Source organism: Hyla sarda, unplaced genomic scaffold (genome assembly GCF_029499605.1).
Source record: "Hyla sarda isolate aHylSar1 unplaced genomic scaffold, aHylSar1.hap1 scaffold_1717, whole genome shotgun sequence".
Taxonomy (NCBI): domain Eukaryota; kingdom Metazoa; phylum Chordata; class Amphibia; order Anura; family Hylidae; genus Hyla; species Hyla sarda.
In genome coordinates, this window is record NW_026608357.1 from 16,424 (window position 1) to 31,976 (window position 15,553).

The 15,553-nt window shown below is 45.6% G+C and overlaps 2 non-coding genes and 1 pseudogene across 2 annotated transcripts; all 3 read left to right on the forward strand.

The window, feature by feature from the left end:
* The first annotated feature begins 1,253 nt into the window (after positions 1 to 1,253).
* LOC130312445 (U2 spliceosomal RNA) lies at positions 1,254 to 1,444 on the forward strand. Its single transcript, XR_008860561.1, has one exon. It is a non-coding gene; the product is annotated as a U2 spliceosomal RNA (small nuclear RNA).
* Positions 1,445 to 8,666: 7,222 nt separating this feature from the next.
* LOC130312468 (U2 spliceosomal RNA) lies at positions 8,667 to 8,837 on the forward strand (annotated as a pseudogene).
* A 4,931-nt stretch (positions 8,838 to 13,768) lies between these two features.
* LOC130312467 (U2 spliceosomal RNA) lies at positions 13,769 to 13,959 on the forward strand. Its single transcript, XR_008860583.1, has one exon. It is a non-coding gene; the product is annotated as a U2 spliceosomal RNA (small nuclear RNA).
* Positions 13,960 to 15,553: the final 1,594 nt, after the last annotated feature.

Here is a 15,553-nt window from a genome sequence, read left to right on the forward strand (position 1 = left end):
TGTATAATGTTGTAAAAATGCTCTAGAAGCTAAAGTCGCAGAAATGTCACACATATTTGTCCTGCAACTTTCTGTGCGACAAATTCAGACAGGAAAAATCAGTATAAATCCTTAGAAAATTATCCCCCAGTGTCTCCATCTGCTGGCGGTATTGAATAAGCATTGCTGCACTGATGGGGTATGCATTAGACGAAAAAAAAGAAGAAAAAGAAGAATAATACGCCCAGAAAAGAGGCGAAAAGGAGAAAAACGTAAAAAAACGTGAAAAAAAAGTAAGAGGAAGAGAAGGGAAAAAAAGGTGGAAATGGGTTTAAAAGTGATTTCGGCGGAGAAATATATATATATATATATATATATATATATATATATATATATATATATGCGCACACACACACATAGATATAAACGTATTCTCCGTTGAGATATTGCAGCCGCTGCTGTGTCCAGGCCCAGGAGCCTTAGCACTGTGCTGTGATGTCACTCAATACCACTGACATCACTAGGTGTAAACAACATCTCTCCTTTGCTGTGTATGTGACTATGGAGCTGTTTGGTGATGTCGTCTATTACGGCCTTCATAGAAGCAACAGGAGATTGTTGCATCCATCTTGAACCCTCAGAACTACAGTGCTATGATGTCACTCACTTCCACAGGCCTTGCAGAGTGTAAACAACAACAACCCAGCTTTGTTGTGTATGTAACCAAAGGGATTTGTGATGTCACCTAGAACCTTCACAGCAGCGACAGCTTTATGAGGAGCATCAGCACTGCTCTGCCTGAGCAGAACCATCACCGCCATAGGTTGTCAAATAACCCGGATTTAACCCACACAGGTAAGTCCAATGGGGTGCAGGCATGTCCTCTATGCTTACAGCTTCCCGTGGGTGTTGGTTTGATACCGTTTGGGGACAGCCAAGGAGGCATCTGCAGGCAACAAAGGTAGGTGTGTGCTTGTGTGTGTGTTTCCTATGCAGATCCTAAGCCCAGTGTCACATGCAAGTAGGAGGAGTAAGAAGGGTTCCTGGCAAATCTGGGTTATGGATTGCATTTAAAAAGGCCCCGTGGGAGTGCAATGGGCCCCTGTCTTGCTGCTTAGCAATAATGGTATGGGTTTAGGTTCTGCTGTGTGTACTGGTGGTTGACTGCCCCCCAGCCCAGAGTGTGCATGGAAAATTGTCTGGCAGCCTCCCTGACAGCAAGCAGTGATAGTGCCCATGAAGGGGACCTTGTTGGGCCCGCCCCTTTCACGGTTATCGCTTCTCGGCCTTTTGGCTAAGATCAAGTGTAGTATCTGTTCTTATCAGTTTAATATCTGATACGTCCCCTATCTGGGGACCATATATTAAATGGATTTTTGAGAACGGGGGCCGATTTCGAAGCTTGCTTCCGTCGCCCTATGCATTGACCCGATATGGCAGTATCTTCGGGTACAGTGCACCACCCCCTTACAGGGTTAAAAAGAAAGATTCCTACTTTCATTGCTACCTGCTTGCTGGCTAGCCAGCTAGCCAGCCCTGTGGGCCTTGCTGCTGCTGCAGCCAAAAAACAAAAGGTGGTGCTGCTGCTGCTTCTGCTGCTTCTGCTTCTGCTTGTGTCTGGCCCCTGTTGGAGCGTCCAGGCACAGGACTTCTGCTGCTGCTGACTAAATGGCCTCCTTAATTGGATCATTTGAGTAGCCAGCACACCTGTGCAGGTAGGGCATGACATGATAGGCAGCTGCCTTGATAGCGGGTGGGTGCTGAATGTTCCTAATTGACAAAATAAGATTAATGCTTATGAAGAAATATAAAATCTCATCCCTTCCCCAATATCGCGCCACACCCCTACCCCTTAATTCCCTGGTTGAACGTGATGGACATATGTCTTTTTTCGACCGTACTAACTATGTAACTATGTAACATAACATGGGGGGGGGGGGGGGGTCTCCTGGCTGTTCACACAGGTGTGTCATTGCTGTACATTGACCATGCATTGCTTCTGTGGTATTGCAAAGGCAAAGACAAATGCTTCCAGCCATCCATTGCACTAATGGATTGGTCATCAGCTGGCTGTCTATGTCCCGCATCAATATAGACCAAAGTACAGAGGGTTAGGCTATGCTATTGTGCACCTACCTGATGCATCAGAAGGTGCGAGGCCCTTGCTAAATTCTGTGCACAGACTTTGAGATCTATGCTTTAGACTGTATCTAAACCTGCTCCAACATGGACTGACATTCTGGCCTACTTTCAGCCGATGCGACTTGTCTGTCGCTGAACAGTCGCTTTTTATGTATTCAGCACCTATGTATAATGTTGTAAAAATGCTCTAGAAGCTAAAGTCGCAGAAATGTCACACATATTTGGCCTGCAACTTTCTGTGCGACAAATTCAGACAGGAAAAATCAGTATAAATCCTTAGAAAATTATCCCCCAGTGTCTCCATCTGCTGGCGGTATTGAATAAGCATTGCTGCACTGATGGGGTATGCATTAGACGAAAAAAAAGAAGAAAAAGAAGAATAATACGCCCAGAAAAGAGGCGAAAAGGAGAAAAACGTAAAAAAACGTGAAAAAAAAGTAAGAGGAAGAGAAGGGAAAAAAAGGTGGAAATGGGTTTAAAAGTGATTTCGGCGGAGAAATATATATATATATATATATATATATATATATATATATATATATGCGCACACACACACATAGATATAAACGTATTCTCCGTTGAGATATTGCAGCCGCTGCTGTGTCCAGGCCCAGGAGCCTTAGCACTGTGCTGTGATGTCACTCAATACCACTGACATCACTAGGTGTAAACAACATCTCTCCTTTGCTGTGTATGTGACTATGGAGCTGTTTGGTGATGTCGTCTATTACGGCCTTCATAGAAGCAACAGGAGATTGTTGCATCCATCTTGAACCCTCAGAACTACAGTGCTATGATGTCACTCACTTCCACAGGCCTTGCAGAGTGTAAACAACAACAACCCAGCTTTGTTGTGTATGTAACCAAAGGGATTTGTGATGTCACCTAGAACCTTCACAGCAGCGACAGCTTTATGAGGAGCATCAGCACTGCTCTGCCTGAGCAGAACCATCACCGCCATAGGTTGTCAAATAACCCGGATTTAACCCACACAGGTAAGTCCAATGGGGTGCAGGCATGTCCTCTATGCTTACAGCTTCCCGTGGGTGTTGGTTTGATACCGTTTGGGGACAGCCAAGGAGGCATCTGCAGGCAACAAAGGTAGGTGTGTGCTTGTGTGTGTGTTTCCTATGCAGATCCTAAGCCCAGTGTCACATGCAAGTAGGAGGAGTAAGAAGGGTTCCTGGCAAATCCGGGTTATGGATTGCATTTAAAAAGGCCCCGTGGGAGTGCAATGGGCCCCTGTCTTGCTGCTTAGCAATAATGGTATGGGTTTAGGTTCTGCTGTGTGTACTGGTGGTTGACTGCCCCCCAGCCCAGAGTGTGCATGGAAAATTGTCTGGCAGCCTCCCTGACAGCAAGCAGTGATAGTGCCCATGAAGGGGACCTTGTTGGGCCCGCCCCTTTCACGGTTATCGCTTCTCGGCCTTTTGGCTAAGATCACGTGTGGATTTCTGTGCGTGGTTTGGGTTGAAAGGAGTGGTGATCGGGGCCCTCTTTACGGGGGGCCCTGGATTGTTGCTGAGCTGCGATCGTGGGTTTTACCTGCAAAAATGAGCGAGAAGGCGCGTGGACTTGAGGACACGGTGCGGATCTACGTTCCTGGCGAGCACCGGGGGACGATCGGACTTGACCAAATCGTTTTGGAGATTCTTCGCAAGCTTGATTACCTACAGGTATGGAATGTATTGGCTATACAGGATTTTCCTAGGCAAGGAATTTATGATATTACTTTTTGTGGTTCTGAGATTTGCCAGAGAGTCTATATGGATCTTGAAGAAATGAAGAGGAAAAGTGAGCCTGCTATAATGAAGAAGATTAAAGTGGAACCGTTATTTATGAATACAACAAAGGTAGTAATTGTCCACATGTATAATCCTAAGGTTTCTGATGAAATGGTTACAAACTTTTTGTTCCGGTATTGCGAGGAAGTGAAATTTATAGGAAGACTTAAGAACAAGTTTGGGTACTTTAATTGTAAGAGAAAGTTTATTGTAAAATTTAAAAAAGATGAAGGAATGCAAGATGGAAGGAAGAGCATACCACAGGTGTTTTCTATCGGAGGAGAGAGAGGTTTCTGCTTTTATGAAGGCCAGTTGCAATATTGTAGAAAGTGCCATGCCTATGGCCATGTGCAGGATTATTGCCCTGAGAAAGGAGAATGTTGCAGAAATTGTGGGAAAACTGGTCATGAAGCAAGTATCTGTACAGAGAAGAAGACATGTGATATCTGTGGAAGTGAGGAACATTTGGCAAGAGGCTGTGATATGTGGTATAAAAAGAAGAGAAGTTATGCTGATGCAGCTGGGAATAGAGGAGAACAAAGAGAAAAAGGGGGAGGGAGGTTTGTTCCTGGAGTTGGTGAGAGTGTGAGTGTTAATGTGGCACAGGTGGCTGAGGAAAGTTCTGTGATAGTGGAGCACAGTAGCACTCAGGAGAGGTCAGGGGAGGAGGGTGTTTCCACTGCTGTGACTGGTGAGGAGACAGGTGTGGGAGGTGAATTTACCTTGGTGAAAAAGAAAAAAGCAAAAAAAGTGAAAGTGGTGGAGAAAATTGAGACAATGTATGGTGATGTTCTTTCTAGTGAAGAGGCTATGGATGATATTGAATGTCCAAACCCAATTGTGGGGGAGGAGGAGGGAATGGAAGTTGTTGGGTCATCTCAGAGATCTCTAACACCTGGTCAGAGAGTTTCTCGCAGTAAGGAAGAAGAGGAGGAGGAAGATGAGGATGTGCAGGTTGTGAATAAAAGGTGTAAGACAGGGAGCTGGTCTGAGGATCAGGAATCCCTTGTTCTTGGTAGTGATAATGAAATAGACAGGGACTCTAACATAGGGTCGCCTGATTGTTTTGCAAGTTTACATAGGAAAGTTGAAGGCCAAAATGTTAATTTCTAAGTTAAGATGGATTTTAAAGCATTTGGTTTTCTTTTCCTAGTTATTATGACTTTGGTTGTAACAACTATTAATGTAAGAAGTATTGAGTCTGAAATTAGGAGAGCTGCAATTTTTGATATTCTTGAGAATGTTAGAAGTGATGTGATATGTTTACAGGAGTGTGCAATAAAGTCAGCACCTTATGCAAATGAGTGGAAGTGTGGGCAGTCCTTCTGGTCCACATGTGCAGAAAACAAAAATGAAGGTGTGGGGATTTTATTGCGAAACAGGGACATTAAAGTTTTAAATTGCCAAATTTTAGTACCTGGTCGTTGTATGGTTTTAATTTTTGAGGTTTTGGGCCAGAGGATGAGAATTTTTAATGTGTATGCTCCAGCAGAAAAACAAGCACGTTTGTCTTTTTTAGAGTCCCTTAAGTTTTTTATCCCTGGTCGTGAAGATACTATTATTGTTGGCGATTTTAACTGCATTAGATCCGTCAATGATCGTGAGAGCTCTGCTGAGGTTAGAACTGATATTACTTCCAATGTTTTAAATCAAATTATTCAAGACTTGCATTTTACTGATGTTGGACTGATGGTTAGCACTGATGAAAGATATACGTACATATCAGATAGTGGCCGCTGTAAATCCCGGATCGATTACATCCTGGTCTCTGATGGGATTAAGGTGGTCCGGTGCAATCAAATGATGTCAACTTTCTCAGACCACAAGATGGTGTCGGCTGAGATAAGTGTCACAGAGTCCCTTCATTTTGGGAGGGGGCTCTGGAAATTAAATGTAAGTCTATTGGAAGATGAGGAAGTAATGGCTGGTTTTAATCATGTGTTTTTATCCTGTGTTTCTAAACAACCTGATTTTAGTAATGTCTTAGTGTGGTGGGAATGGGCTAAAGGAGAGTTTTCTAATTTCTTTAAGATGTTTTGCATAAAGAGAGCACAAGAGAAGAGGAGGAGTGATGAAAGGCTTGTATCCCGGTTAGAGACTCTCTATAAGTTTAAACGTGTTGGTGTGGAGGTGGAGGATGAGATTGTTAAGGTGAAGGGGGAGATGAAAAAAAGGTTGTTGGAAAAGGGAAGGAATATTGTATATAAGTCTAAAGTGCAGCACCTAGAAGAAAATGAGCAGTGTACACGGTATTTCTTTAAAAAATGTTTTAATGCTAAAGGTGTTTTTAAATCTGTTTTTACCCCTACGGGGGAAGTTTTTGGAGAGGAGATGGTGAAGGAGATTGGCAGATTTTATGAGACACTCTTTAGTAATAAGAGCAGAGCCAGTGAGACGGAGATGAATGATTATTGTAATATTTTGGAGAATAATGTTCCTGTTGAAAAAGTTGATTTTTTGATTGATGATGTTAGTGAAGGGGAGATCAAGCAGGCCCTGGATAAGATGGCCAAAGGGAAGACACCAGGCTGTGATGGTCTCCCCGCTGAGTTTTATTCCGCGTTCTGGAATATTTTAAGTAAAGAGTTTACACGGGTGGTGCAATATGTTTTTAACTCAGGTGTTTTAGCTGAATCTATGAAGAAAGGGGTCATAACATTAATTCATAAAAAAGGTGATGGCAGAGATCTTAAAAATTGGAGACCTATAACTTTATTAAATTGTGACTACAAGATAATTGCTAAGATTGTGGCTAATAGACTGAGTGATGTAGTGGACCACCTTGTGGGAGAATACCAAGTTTGTGCAGTACCGAAAAGAAAAATAACAGATAATTTATTGCTTTTAAGAGACTCTATTTATTACAGTAACTTTAACAAGAACGCACTGTTTGTTGAGTCCATAGATTTCGAAAAGGCTTATGATAAGGTTGCACATGATTTTATGTTCATTGCTTTAAAACACTTAGGTATTCCAGAAAAGTTATTATCTGTTATTATGAGTTTTTATCATGGGGTGACAAGTCAGATTTTAGTAAATGGGCATGTGGGGCCTGCTTTTAATGTCTTGTCTGGAGTCAGACAGGGATGCCCACTCTCCCCAATTCTGTTTATATGCGTTATAGAGGGCCTGTTGAAGAATGTGCAGAAAGATAAATGTGTGAGTGGTGTTTTTATTCCAGGTAGTGGTGGTAGTAAATTAAAGGTTTTAAGTTATATGGACGATGTGGTTTTTACTTGTACATCCCAAGCAGATCTCAACAGAGTAAATTTGCATGTGAGGATTTTTTGTTGTGTGGCTGGGATGAATGTGAACTGGGGGAAGTGCCAATTATGCAGTTTTGGGAACCATGAGAATATAGTAGTGGATGGTGTTAAGGAAAAAGAAGACATTGAAGTGCTAGGAGTGATATTTGACAAAGACCTCAAAGGAAAGAAAAGTTATGAGACTTTGGACAGTAAAATTGAGAAGAAGCTATCCTTCTGGAGGCTAAGGAACTTGTCACTTAAAGGGAAAGTTCTTATCATTAAGTCTGTAATCCTACCGCTTCTCTTGTATACGGCTATGGTGCTTCCTCCAGGGAAGTTATGGACTAGGAGAGTTACAAGGAAGCTTTTTGTGTTCTTCTGGGGGTCTAAGATGGAGAAAATGAGAAGAGAAGAAGTGATGAAGAGTATGAATTTGGGCGGATATAACTTTCCAAACATTGATCTGTTTTTAAAGGTGCACTATTTTCTTTTAATTTTTAAATTGATACAGTGCAATAATAGGGCGGCAGACATGAGTAAATACCTTGCAGGATGGTTGTTTTCCAAATGGGGCTGGTGTGAGAGGGATTTGAGGAGACCCATAGCACATGTGATACCTACCTTCTATGTGCTCCTCGGGTCTTTCAATGATCAATTTGGTTTGAGCTCTTTAGGTGAACCTGATAAAAAGAAAATAGAACAAGAAATAAGGAAAAATGAGAGATTATATGAAGTACCATTCTGCACTAATGCTCAGTCTGTGAAGATTTGGAAGTTTTTTAAAGTTATTGGACTATCAAACAGACAAAAAGACGTTAGTTGGATGTCCTTTCATGGCTGCCTCCCAACCCGATCTTTTTTAAATGGAAGAGGTTTGAGAATAAGTGACAGATGCCCAAGAGAGGGTTGTGGAGGTAGAGAAGACTTAGTGCACCTTTATTGGGACTGTTTTTATGCAAAAGAATTTTTTATGTTTTTAAAGAGGTTTTTAATCCAACTCACTGGATATAACAGTTTTTCTTTTGAGAAAGTTTATATTGGTCAAGATCTTAGTAAAAAGGAAGATACACGTACTAATTGGATTCTTTTTTCTGTTTTTAAAGAGGTTTTATGGGACTCACGCAATTTGCTTGTTTTTAAAAATGTTGTTATTTCTCCGAGGGAATTGAAAAGATTGTTTTTAGGAAGGATTTTTACTATCTTTCTACTGGACAAAAAGAGAATTGGTGAAGAAGAAGCGGAGAAAATCTGGATGCATACACGATGGAAGAATTTATAAAAAGTACGTAAAGGAGAAAGCTGTAAGTTTTTGACCAATTTCTGTGATTGTTTTTGACATGTTTTTTTTGCTTTGTTTTTTGGTCACTTTTTCTTGGCACTCGGTTCCCTTAGTTAGTTTTTTCCGTATGATGTTTTTTCAGATATTGTTTTAAGTGACGAGTCTTGGTAGGTGACCTGATGATCGTCCAAACAATAGTCTGTAACTGAGGAAAAAAAAAAAAAAAAAAAAAAAAAAAAAAAAAAAAAAAAATCTGTTCTTATCAGTTTAATATCTGATACGTCCCCTATCTGGGGACCATATATTAAATGGATTTTTGAGAACGGGGGCCGATTTCGAAGCTTGCTTCCGTCGCCCTATGCATTGACCCGATATGGCAGTATCTTCGGGTACAGTGCACCACCCCCTTACAGGGTTAAAAAGAAAGATTCCTACTTTCATTGCTACCTGCTTGCTGGCTAGCCAGCTAGCCAGCCCTGTGGGCCTTGCTGCTGCTGCAGCCAAAAAACAAAAGGTGGTGCTGCTGCTGCTTCTGCTGCTTCTGCTTCTGCTTGTGTCTGGCCCCTGTTGGAGCGTCCAGGCACAGGACTTCTGCTGCTGCTGACTAAATGGCCTCCTTAATTGGATCATTTGAGTAGCCAGCACACCTGTGCAGGTAGGGCATGACATGATAGGCAGCTGCCTTGATAGCGGGTGGGTGCTGAATGTTCCTAATTGACAAAATAAGATTAATGCTTATGAAGAAATATAAAATCTCATCCCTTCCCCAATATCGCGCCACACCCCTACCCCTTAATTCCCTGGTTGAACGTGATGGACATATGTCTTTTTTCGACCGTACTAACTATGTAACTATGTAACATAACATGGGGGGGGGGGGGGGGGGGGGGGGGGTCTCCTGGCTGTTCACACAGGTGTGTCATTGCTGTACATTGACCATGCATTGCTTCTGTGGTATTGCAAAGGCAAAGACAAATGCTTCCAGCCATCCATTGCACTAATGGATTGGTCATCAGCTGGCTGTCTATGTCCCGCATCAATATAGACCAAAGTACAGAGGGTTAGGCTATGCTATTGTGCACCTACCTGATGCATCAGAAGGTGCGAGGCCCTTGCTAAATTCTGTGCACAGACTTTGAGATCTATGCTTTAGACTGTATCTAAACCTGCTCCAACATGGACTGACATTCTGGCCTACTTTCAGCCGATGCGACTTGTCTGTCGCTGAACAGTCGCTTTTTATGTATTCAGCACCTATGTATAATGTTGTAAAAATGCTCTAGAAGCTAAAGTCGCAGAAATGTCACACATATTTGGCCTGCAACTTTCTGTGCGACAAATTCAGACAGGAAAAATCAGTATAAATCCTTAGAAAATTATCCCCCAGTGTCTCCATCTGCTGGCGGTATTGAATAAGCATTGCTGCACTGATGGGGTATGCATTAGACGAAAAAAAAGAAGAAAAAGAAGAATAATACGCCCAGAAAAGAGGCGAAAAGGAGAAAAACGTAAAAAAACGTGAAAAAAAAGTAAGAGGAAGAGAAGGGAAAAAAAGGTGGAAATGGGTTTAAAAGTGATTTCGGCGGAGAAATATATATATATATATATATATATATATATATATATATATATGCGCACACACACACATAGATATAAACGTATTTGTCACGATGCCGGCTGGCAGGTAGTGGATCCTCTGTGCCAGAGAGGGATGGCGAGGACCGCGCTAGTGGACCGGTTCTAAGCCACTACAGGTTTTCACCAGAGCCCGCCGCAAAGCGGGATGGTCTTGCTGCGGCGGTAGTGACCAGGTCGTATCCAGTAGCAACGGCTCACCTCTCTGGCTGCTGAAGATGCTGAAGATAGGCGCGGTACAAGGGAGTAGGCAGAAGCAAGGTCGGACGTAGCAGAAGGTCGGGGGCAGGCGGCAAGGATCGTAGTCAGGGGCAACGGCAGGAGGTCAGGAACACGGCTAGGAACAGACAAGGGAACGCTTTCACTGAGCACAAGTGCAACAAGATCCGGCCAGGGAGTGCAAGGGAAGTGAGGTAATATAGGGAAGTGCACAGGTGATTACCAATTAAGCTAATTGGGAAGATTGGGCCAGGCACCATCATTGGTGCACTGGCCCTTTAAATCGCAGAGACCCGGCGCGCGCGCGCCCTAGGGAGCGGGGCCGCGCGCGTCGGGACAGGACCGAGGGAGAGCGAGTCAGGTACGGGGACCGGGGTGCGCATCGCGAGCGGGCGCTACCCGCATCGCGAATCGCACCCCGGCTGAAGGCGGGACCGCAGCGCACCCGGTCAGTGGATCTGACCGGGGCGCTGCAACAACGAAGATGAGGCGAGCGCTCCGGGGAGGAACGGGGACCCGGAGCGCTCGGCGTAACAGTACCCCCCCCCTTGGGTCTCCCCCTCTTCTTGGGGCCAAAGAACCTGAGAAAAAAAAACTCAATTTTTCCAAGAAGAGGTCCGATGCAAATTAGGAGGGGTTCTGTGTGGAAACGTACAAGACAGTCCAATCTTTTATTGTAAAAACAATAGATGTAGAGGGGTCTGGCGAGACTGGTCACAGGAACGTAGAACCTGTTGATGAGAGAGGCCAGAAAAAATTTTCCTGCAGATCCGGAATCCAAGAAGAGCATAGTAGAGAAGGAGAAAGTAGAGGCAGATATCCGCACAGGCACAGTAAGGCGTGGAGAAGCAGAGTTGACATCAAGAACTGTGTCACCTTCGTGCGGAGTCAGCGTGCGTCTTTCCAGGCGGGGAGGACGGATAGGACAATCCTTCAGGAAGTGTTCGGTACCGGCATGGTACAGGCAAAGATTCTCCATGCGGCGTCGTGTCCTCTCTTGAGGTGTCAAGCAAGACCGGTCAACATGCATAGCCTCCGCGGCGGGAAGCACAGGAACAGATTGCAGAGGACCAGAGGAGAGAGGAGCCGGAGAGAAAAAACGCTTCGTGCGAACAAAGTCCATATCCAGGCGGAGCTCCAGACGCCATCCGGAAGAACGCATGTCAATGCGAGTGGCTAGATGAATGAGTTCATGTAGGTCAGCAGGAGTCTCTCGTGCGGCCAGAACATCTTTAATGTTGCTGGATAGGCCTTTTTTAAAGGTCGCGCAGAGAGTCTCACTATTCCAGGACAACTCGTAAGCAAGAGCACGGAACTGAATGGCGTACTCGCCAACGGAAGAAACACCCTGGGCCAGGTTCAGCAGGGCAATCTCGGCTGAAGAAGCTCGGGCAGGTTCCTCAAAGACACTTCGAATTTCCGAGAAGAAGGAGTGTACAGAGGCAGTGACGGGGTCATTGCGGTCCCAGAGCGGTGCGGCCCATGACAGGGCTTTTCCAGACAGAAGGCAGAACACGAAAGCCACCTTAGACCTTTCAGTAGGAAACTGGTCCGACATCATCTCCAAGTGCTGGGAACATTGCGAAAGAAAGCCACGGCAATACTTAGAGTCCCCATCAAATTTGTCCGGCAAGGACAGGCAGAGGCTAGGAGTGGCCACTCGCTGCGGAGGAGGTGCAGGAGCTGGCGGAGGAGATGATTGCTGAAGAAGTTGCGAATGTTGGCGCACTTCCGACAGCTGGTGGGTTAGAAGGGCGACCTGTCGGGCGATATCAGAGGCAACTGGCAGGGGATGTTGGTGCAAAATGGTGGACACTTCCGACAGCTGGTGGGTTAGATGGGCAATCTGTCGGGCGATATCAGAGACAACTGGCAGGGGAACCTCAGCGGGATCCATGGCCGGATCTACTGTCACGATGCCGGCTGGCAGGTAGTGGATCCTCTGTGCCAGAGAGGGATGGCGAGGACCGCGCTAGTGGACCGGTTCTAAGCCACTACAGGTTTTCACCAGAGCCCGCCGCAAAGCGGGATGGTCTTGCTGCGGCGGTAGTGACCAGGTCGTATCCAGTAGCAACGGCTCACCTCTCTGGCTGCTGAAGATGCTGAAGATAGGCGCGGTACAAGGGAGTAGGCAGAAGCAAGGTCGGACGTAGCAGAAGGTCGGGGGCAGGCGGCAAGGATCGTAGTCAGGGGCAACGGCAGGAGGTCAGGAACACGGCTAGGAACAGACAAGGGAACGCTTTCACTGAGCACAAGTGCAACAAGATCCGGCCAGGGAGTGCAAGGGAAGTGAGGTAATATAGGGAAGTGCACAGGTGATTACCAATTAAGCTAATTGGGAAGATTGGGCCAGGCACCATCATTGGTGCACTGGCCCTTTAAATCGCAGAGACCCGGCGCGCGCGCGCCCTAGGGAGCGGGGCCGCGCGCGTCGGGACAGGACCGAGGGAGAGCGAGTCAGGTACGGGGACCGGGGTGCGCATCGCGAGCGGGCGCTACCCGCATCGCGAATCGCACCCCGGCTGAAGGCGGGACCGCAGCGCACCCGGTCAGTGGATCTGACCGGGGCGCTGCAACAACGAAGATGAGGCGAGCGCTCCGGGGAGGAACGGGGACCCGGAGCGCTCGGCGTAACAGTATTCTCCGTTGAGATATTGCAGCCGCTGCTGTGTCCAGGCCCAGGAGCCTTAGCACTGTGCTGTGATGTCACTCAATACCACTGACATCACTAGGTGTAAACAACATCTCTCCTTTGCTGTGTATGTGACTATGGAGCTGTTTGGTGATGTCGTCTATTACGGCCTTCATAGAAGCAACAGGAGATTGTTGCATCCATCTTGAACCCTCAGAACTACAGTGCTATGATGTCACTCACTTCCACAGGCCTTGCAGAGTGTAAACAACAACAACCCAGCTTTGTTGTGTATGTAACCAAAGGGATTTGTGATGTCACCTAGAACCTTCACAGCAGCGACAGCTTTATGAGGAGCATCAGCACTGCTCTGCCTGAGCAGAACCATCACCGCCATAGGTTGTCAAATAACCCGGATTTAACCCACACAGGTAAGTCCAATGGGGTGCAGGCATGTCCTCTATGCTTACAGCTTCCCGTGGGTGTTGGTTTGATACCGTTTGGGGACAGCCAAGGAGGCATCTGCAGGCAACAAAGGTAGGTGTGTGCTTGTGTGTGTGTTTCCTATGCAGATCCTAAGCCCAGTGTCACATGCAAGTAGGAGGAGTAAGAAGGGTTCCTGGCAAATCCGGGTTATGGATTGCATTTAAAAAGGCCCCGTGGGAGTGCAATGGGCCCCTGTCTTGCTGCTTAGCAATAATGGTATGGGTTTAGGTTCTGCTGTGTGTACTGGTGGTTGACTGCCCCCCAGCCCAGAGTGTGCATGGAAAATTGTCTGGCAGCCTCCCTGACAGCAAGCAGTGATAGTGCCCATGAAGGGGACCTTGTTGGGCCCGCCCCTTTCACGGTTATCGCTTCTCGGCCTTTTGGCTAAGATCAAGTGTAGTATCTGTTCTTATCAGTTTATTATCTGATACGTCCCCTATCTGGGGACCATATATTAAATGGATTTTTGAGAACGGGGGCCGATTTCGAAGCTTGCTTCCGTCGCCCTATGCATTGACCCGATATGGCAGTATCTTCGGGTACAGTGCACCACCCCCTTACAGGGTTAAAAAGAAAGATTCCTACTTTCATTGCTACCTGCTTGCTGGCTAGCCAGCTAGCCAGCCCTGTGGGCCTTGCTGCTGCTGCAGCCAAAAAACAAAAGGTGGTGCTGCTGCTGCTTCTGCTGCTTCTGCTTCTGCTTGTGTCTGGCCCCTGTTGGAGCGTCCAGGCACAGGACTTCTGCTGCTGCTGACTAAATGGCCTCCTTAATTGGATCATTTGAGTAGCCAGCACACCTGTGCAGGTAGGGCATGACATGATAGGCAGCTGCCTTGATAGCGGGTGGGTGCTGAATGTTCCTAATTGACAAAATAAGATTAATGCTTATGAAGAAATATAAAATCTCATCCCTTCCCCAATATCGCGCCACACCCCTACCCCTTAATTCCCTGGTTGAACGTGATGGACATATGTCTTTTTTCGACCGTACTAACTATGTAACTATGTAACATAACATGGGGGGGGGGGGGGGGGGGGTCTCCTGGCTGTTCACACAGGTGTGTCATTGCTGTACATTGACCATGCATTGCTTCTGTGGTATTGCAAAGGCAAAGACAAATGCTTCCAGCCATCCATTGCACTAATGGATTGGTCATCAGCTGGCTGTCTATGTCCCGCATCAATATAGACCAAAGTACAGAGGGTTAGGCTATGCTATTGTGCACCTACCTGATGCATCAGAAGGTGCGAGGCCCTTGCTAAATTCTGTGCACAGACTTTGAGATCTATGCTTTAGACTGTATCTAAACCTGCTCCAACATGGACTGACATTCTGGCCTACTTTCAGCCGATGCGACTTGTCTGTCGCTGAACAGTCGCTTTTTATGTATTCAGCACCTATGTATAATGTTGTAAAAATGCTCTAGAAGCTAAAGTCGCAGAAATGTCACACATATTTGTCCTGCAACTTTCTGTGCGACAAATTCAGACAGGAAAAATCAGTATAAATCCTTAGAAAATTATCCCCCAGTGTCTCCATCTGCTGGCGGTATTGAATAAGCATTGCTGCACTGATGGGGTATGCATTAGACGAAAAAAAAGAAGAAAAAGAAGAATAATACGCCCAGAAAAGAGGCGAAAAGGAGAAAAACGTAAAAAAACGTGAAAAAAAAGTAAGAGGAAGAGAAGGGAAAAAAAGGTGGAAATGGGTTTAAAAGTGATTTCGGCGGAGAAATATATATATATATATATATATATATATATATATATATATATGCGCACACACACACATAGATATAAACGTATTCTCCGTTGAGATATTGCAGCCGCTGCTGTGTCCAGGCCCAGGAGCCTTAGCACTGTGCTGTGATGTCACTCAATACCACTGACATCACTAGGTGTAAACAACATCTCTCCTTTGCTGTGTATGTGACTATGGAGCTGTTTGGTGATGTCGTCTATTACGGCCTTCATAGAAGCAACAGGAGATTGTTGCATCCATCTTGAACCCTCAGAACTACAGTGCTATGATGTCACTCACTTCCACAGGCCTTGCAGAGTGTAAACAACAACAACCCAGCTTTGTTGTGTATGTAACCAAAGGGATTTGTGATGTCACCTAGAACCTTCACAGCAGCGACAGCTTTAT